The sequence below is a fragment of the Phalaenopsis equestris genome, unplaced genomic scaffold, assembly GCF_001263595.1.
Source record: "Phalaenopsis equestris unplaced genomic scaffold, ASM126359v1 Scaffold000002, whole genome shotgun sequence".
In the NCBI taxonomy this organism is placed as follows: Eukaryota; Viridiplantae; Streptophyta; class Magnoliopsida; order Asparagales; family Orchidaceae; genus Phalaenopsis; species Phalaenopsis equestris.
Genome location: NW_018164444.1, coordinates 47,560,433 through 47,567,161, shown reverse-complemented (window position 1 = coordinate 47,567,161; position 6,729 = coordinate 47,560,433).

Genomic DNA, 6,729 nt, shown 5'->3' with positions numbered 1-6,729 from the left:
GCGACGGGATTCTGATTTCGGTGACCGACAGCTTCTAACGGGCAACCCCTCAACCAAAAATAGTGCCGACAGTTAATTATATGTAACCACTACCTAGAGTCATTGTTCGACTCTATCTTGGAATATCGTACTTGAAGTTTAGTGCAGACTAACTTGTAAAGTTTGTTGGGCTGGCTGATGTTAATATATTTCTAGGTCCTATCAATTCAAAACTTTAGACTTGTAAATCTTAGATTGGTCAATGAGCACTATTCCAATCGTATATTCTATTGAATGCCTATGAAGAATATTTTTCTTTCCTAGGTCGGTGGACTGTTAATTAACAACAACTAATGATCACGCGAGTCCGCGCCTTGGCTGAGTAAATCTAGGGTATTATCATAATGAATGTCCTCTAGTTCCATCATTAAACACATTAGAGGTAAGGTAGTTAGATTTGGTTTTATCTTGACCATTCCCTTCCACTCGTCTAGTTAAGGATCCATAGGAAGTTAGAGTACGACCCACGTGACACCATTACAATGAGATCATATTCATTAATTTAGTCACAATTGTTGCTACCGATGAAGTTTACTGCTTTAGGTTAGTAATTCTGAGGTAAAACAAGTTTCTCAACATTTATTTTACTCAATCTAGTTAATCAAACAACAAGCACACATCTTATCTTTTCTCAAGTTTGTCAATTTTTGTTTACACACTAGCGTAAATGAGACCCTGAGCCTTGGTTAAGTAAATCTAGGATGGGCCCTAGTCCACCAAGTTGGGATAACTACATATTTCTAGTTTGAACTAGAGAAACAAAAATGACGTTGACTCTTCACTGTTGGGATGATGCCTTGATTTGTCACCGACACGAAGTAACTGAGTTAACTGTTTTTCATGTATTTTTTGGGTACATTATGGAAATTCCTTGGTTAATATAAAATAAGTATGGAGCAAGCAACATCCCTGTCAGGTTTCTTGGTTTTAGTCATTAGACACCTATACAACAAATAACAAAAAAAAAACAAGAAATTAATAAACAAACCACACAATCAAATAATCATTCCTCATTGGTTGATTCACCTAGGTCCTCACACGGAATTTGAAAAGTCAATGTCTTGACTTAGTAAAACCAATAAAGTATGTGACGCTCCCTGATATAATCATTGCACACCACATAAGAACCCTTAGAACCTCAAAGCCCAATGATTCACTTCTTAGGTAAGTAGGCCACAACTTAAGATAGAAACTAGTCCCTAAACTACCTACTTTAAACTAACCACTTGTTGTTGGTGCTGGTACAATAGATTTTCTATGACTTTAAATAATTCGTTTGGTTACCATAAATTAATAGTTTTCATAGGTTAGCACAAGATTTGTCTCCTCACACCATTTAAAATTAAAGCTAAACTTTGGAGATAATAATCAAAAGGATTCAAAATACTGAGAAGTCATCCATTAAAAAATCTATGCCTTAATCAATTTGTTCTAAAAATATCAGCATCATAAATCTCTAAAATATTATAGTTACATGGCTTGACTGAAATCCTCATAATTACAAAACTACCATATGAACTAGTAAAGCCAGTCTTCTCTTGATTATTAGGATAACAAGAATTTGATGATATCCACTTTATCCATCCAAGAGGTAGAAACATGGATGCCTTGTAAGTCTATCTAATATTTAATAAATGAAGGCAATGAGAAATGATCCTTCCTAGTTGCCTTATTCAGTTTCCTATAAGTAATATTTATCTACCAAACATTCATCATCCTAGTGGGTCCTTCTTAATGACTATCAACCTACTCTTCTTAGGAACAGATGATATGCTTACCCAAACACTATAAAAAATGAAGTATATAATACCCATTTTCAATAACTTCCAAATTTTCTATTTAACAACTTATTTAATAATTAGATCGAGCATTCTCTAAGGGCCTCACTTTAGTTGATATTTTTTTTCCATAAGAGTTCAATGCTTGCATAAGGAAAAACTAATTCCCTTGATATCAACAAGTATATAAACAAAGAATTTTATTTAAGTCCTTAGATCATCGATCTATCTTTTGGTTTTTCATTTAATTTAGTAGAAATTATAATTAGAAGAGTTGAAGCTTTTCATAATATGACACACTTTAAGTGTTTTGGCAAGGGTTTCAATTTTAACTTTGGTTCCTCTACCACATATGGCTTTAACCTCTCACCCAAAAATGAAGTATCTAAAATTTCAAACGTCTCTTTAATGAGTTTAGGTGCATCATCTAAATACAGAGAAATTTTTTATTATCTTCTTCTAACTCCTTAACAATAAAAAATTTCTCTAAAGGGTAAACTTCTAAATGATTATGAGATTGTCTATTCATTAGCTCATCCACCACATCTACTCCAAAACAATAGTCACAGGGATCATTAGAGAAGTGTAAAGAATCTAAATACATTGAAAATCACTTCCTAATCTTGAATCCTTATAACCAATTCCCATTTTTGTAAATCTATCATATCCCTTATTGTAGCTAAAAATGATCTCCTTAGGACAATAAGTATTTTATTATCTCCTTTTATATCTAATGTTATAAAATTAATAAGAAAGATGAACTTATCTACATTAACTAGCATATCCTTTATCACCCCTTGGATAAGTCAAAGATTGATCAACTAAATAAGGAGTAACGGTGACTGATTATATTTATCATAATCCTAATTTCTTAAAAATTGATAAGGGCATAAGATTTCTAGTTATTAAATCACATATACATTTTCAAGAGAATATGTCCCCTATGGTGTAAGGAATGGTAAAGCTACCAAGATCATTCAATTCAAGAGTAGTTCTATTTAGATAATGACACTACACTCTTGACGTAGAGCTATGTTCACAAATTATACTATTTATATTTTTCATTCAATATATTTATGAACTTAAACTAGAAATTTGTTCAAGAATTTTTGTAATTTGGATCTTAATTGCAAGTTTCTTAAACTATTTTAAAATCTAAAATGTTCTTATCAAAACTATATTTTAGGGAACTATGAAAAAATGGTGATGGTAGTGTCTTAATGGGTTTCTTAATTATTTTATTCATTCAAACATGCTTTAAGACAAGTCTGATTTAGGTTCAAGGTTACTACTTCTATCTTATTATCTTTAATTTTCAACTTTCCTAGTTCTTTTTGACTCTTTAACTGGATGAACTTACATTATTCATTTTCTTTGCTCTTAAGATTCACTTTTATGTTGTTTAGTAACATTTGTTGGAGTTTATTAGTTAAAGAATTAGCTAATTTCTCTATTTTGGTTCTTTTTGTAAACTCAGATTTGCTAGCCTGCTTAATCATCATCTTAAGATTCCCTTCTCTAAGAGCCCTCTTAATTGAATCGTCAGAAAGATTTAGAGAAGAGAAGAGATTTGAAAATGAAGAACATAAGATGAAAACTTTGCAAACAAATTTAAAATGAACATAGGGAAAATTTTTTGAAATGAGTCAAGAGTGTATTTATTCAGAATGAGACCAGATAAAACACCTTGAAAACATTGTCCATGAAGAAAATCTATAAGCAACTAACCTATAACCTTGGAACCCATAAAAACATTTTTGTTTTGGGGTAAAGAGCAACTCCCAAAAAATGTATCCCTTTGGTTAATTACATCTTGTGGGATGCCCAAGTATACTCTCGATTAAAGGAATTTTGCTTACATCCAAGTGATGACTAGTAAATGATGTATCAAAGGATGGTTATCTTACAGGAGTGTTTTGATTCCTTCTGAGCACACGCTAAGGCATAAGGGTAAAGAATGAGTTTCCCATTATCCTAAATGGATAACAGATCATTGATAACCAAGTCCTATGAAATAATTGGGTCATCCCATATGGTCCACACCATTGCTTTTGGGCCTAATCAGGCCATAAGGGTAGAGGGTGATTCAATGTATCCTAAAAAGGTGGCAACCTATCCGTAATTGCGGTATACAAGATGACATCAATGAAGCATCAAATGAGCGATAAGTCTCAAAGTGGGTATAGCAAGGGAATTTAGAAAAATCCTTATTAGGTAGAGATAATCAGATTAGGATACCATGGATATGTCAGCTCAAGCTAGTGAGACCCCAAGTCTACTTGGTCATGAAGTTAATTGATCCAACCTGACTAGAGACCCCCTTGCTAGTGGTCAAATAATCACATCATCCAAGGTGAAACCAATAACGTTAAGGTCATGAGAAGGAAACTCTAAGTCTTGTGATCCTCTGTAGGTAGAAAGTAGAGGTGAGAATTATACTTGTCAAAGTGGCAAGGAAGTTGCTGGAGCGGAAAGAAAAAGAGAGGTACACCTATGTAGCTGAAATTCTCTTACAAAAGTCTTATACCTCATTTGGGTCGGGGAAGCCTATAACACCCTAAGCGTGCTAGACAACCACCTAAGTAGAAATATTATACTTGGTAAGGCATGTTGAAGAAGCATGGGGACTTCTCCTCGGGACATGCAAGAATGATGTAGTGAGCTAATAAGTCATAATGTGGGGGCTCTATTAGTTTGACTTGGGTTATACCCATGATATAAAAATCATTTTAAATCTAGCATGGAAACCTTATAGGAATGCAAAAGCAATTTTGAAAAGTTGAAAAGTTTTAAACCAAAAATATAATTAATATTAATCTTTTATTATTTAACTTTTGTAGAAAAAGTTACAATTTTAGGTCCTTAGAGAGCCTAATATAAAATTTTTGAAAAATTCTCAAACAAGTCACAATCAAGAAAAGTGAATGGCCAGAACACTACATGAATGTAAAGGAAAACCAATATAATGAATAAAAGACTAATCACCGCTAGGTCGATAACATATCCTAAAAAAATAAAAAACTGTCCAAGCACCACATGTACATAAATGGCCCTAATGCTATACACCCCAGAGAATTAAAAATTAAGGTAAGAGACATGAGCCCATGCCCATATTTGGTCCCTGTCATGTGGTTCCGTACATCTGACACTTCAGAACCCATGCCCATACCTTATTTCTGAAATAGACTCTACCCAAAGAATCTAAAAAGTACCAGCTAAAAAGTCAAAAATTAAAAACTCAACCTGCAAAATAATGGGGTTAGTACAAGGTATAACATGCAATGTGGAATAGACCATGTCCAGTGGGAGGAGAGCTAATAAAAAACTTGCTTAAAATGCATTAGGCTTTAATGATTAAGCTCCTTCATGATGGACATGGCACCATGCAAGAAGAAAGCCTCCATATGTGCTAGTGCGCAAGTCTCACACCCAATAAACACACAAAGTTGCACACAAAAATTCTCGGCTAGGGCACATACCAAGAATCAATAGCCAGCTATATGAAAAACCTAGCTACAACCTAGCCTTAGTCCAACAAACATCTAAAAATAAGGTGGCCTAGTCACAACATCTAAGTGTATGCATAGTGTGGGTAAATGGCTGGTGTATGCTTCGTATGAACAACCCCATTAAAGGACCCAAGGATTCTAAGAGGTGCCACCAAATGCATACTTTTGTATGAACAAAAACTTTAAAAGATTGGCCTAATGTATGGTCTAAGCTAAGGATGAAATAGTTTAAAAATATATTTTAAAATATGATGCTGACAAGCAATAACAAAATATAATCTCTTACAATTTTAAAATGTTCCCAGCAAAAGAAAGGCCTAAGTAGCACCTATTGGACCCCTTGGAACCTTAGTACAACATATGTGTGCTAATCATGATGCAACAACTAGCATTGCTAGGTGAGACATCATCACGAGCAACACTCATTAATGAGTTGTGACTAACAATGGGTCACTCAACTAAGAATTAAGATCCAAAATTGAGATGAACATGTAATGCAAATGTAAATGCAAGGTGATCAAGTGTGTTGTGACCGTTCCATCGAGGTAGGAGCGATCATAGATAACAAATATTCATCATGAGGATATGGCGGCGTATACAAATGACAAATATGCAAACATTGCAAAGATGCAAATGCAAGCCACATTATGTGAGCGATGTTGTGCTTGGCTACTTAGAGTATAGGACCCCACTGGGGAATTACACCTTGCTCAGTTAGCAGCCAAATACACAAGCAAGAGACATGCACACACAATATGTAATGCACCATGCAAGCAACAAAAGACACTCCATGCAAAGAACATGCCCATGAAAAATCTGGACAATGTCATGGGTGATGAGTAGTTTGAGTTGTGCACCAAATGGATTCAGAGGCTATGCAACATAACCCAAGTAAGGTGTGAGTCGTATACTCGAGTAGAAATACAGCATGGACTAGGTGGGTTTAGAGACTAGGAATAGTTACTCATGCTAAGTAACATGATGTAAACTATAATGGTGTACATATAACATGCACTAGATAGGTTCAGGGGCTAAATAGCGTGACCTATGCTAAGTGACACAGTTCTACATACCTACTACATTCTTAAGTGGTGCAGTAGGTGACCAAAGGAAAATATGTTGAGATTTTCATACCTCTTTTATACTGTTTTTAATGATATTGCACTTTAAAGAAAGGTATTTTTGATATTTTGTTGCAGGAATGATGAATTAGGGTCAATGGAGCAAAAAGATGCAAAAATGAGCGAATTTGGAGCAAAAAGGACCAAAATGTGGAGAATTGCACTCGGGCGCCGCGGTGCCATCGAGGCCGCTGACAGCGCCATCGAGGCCGCCGACGATGAGTTTTTCCCGAGGCTACAGGACAAATTTCTCAGAAGTCTGTCGACGGCGCCCTTGAAGAT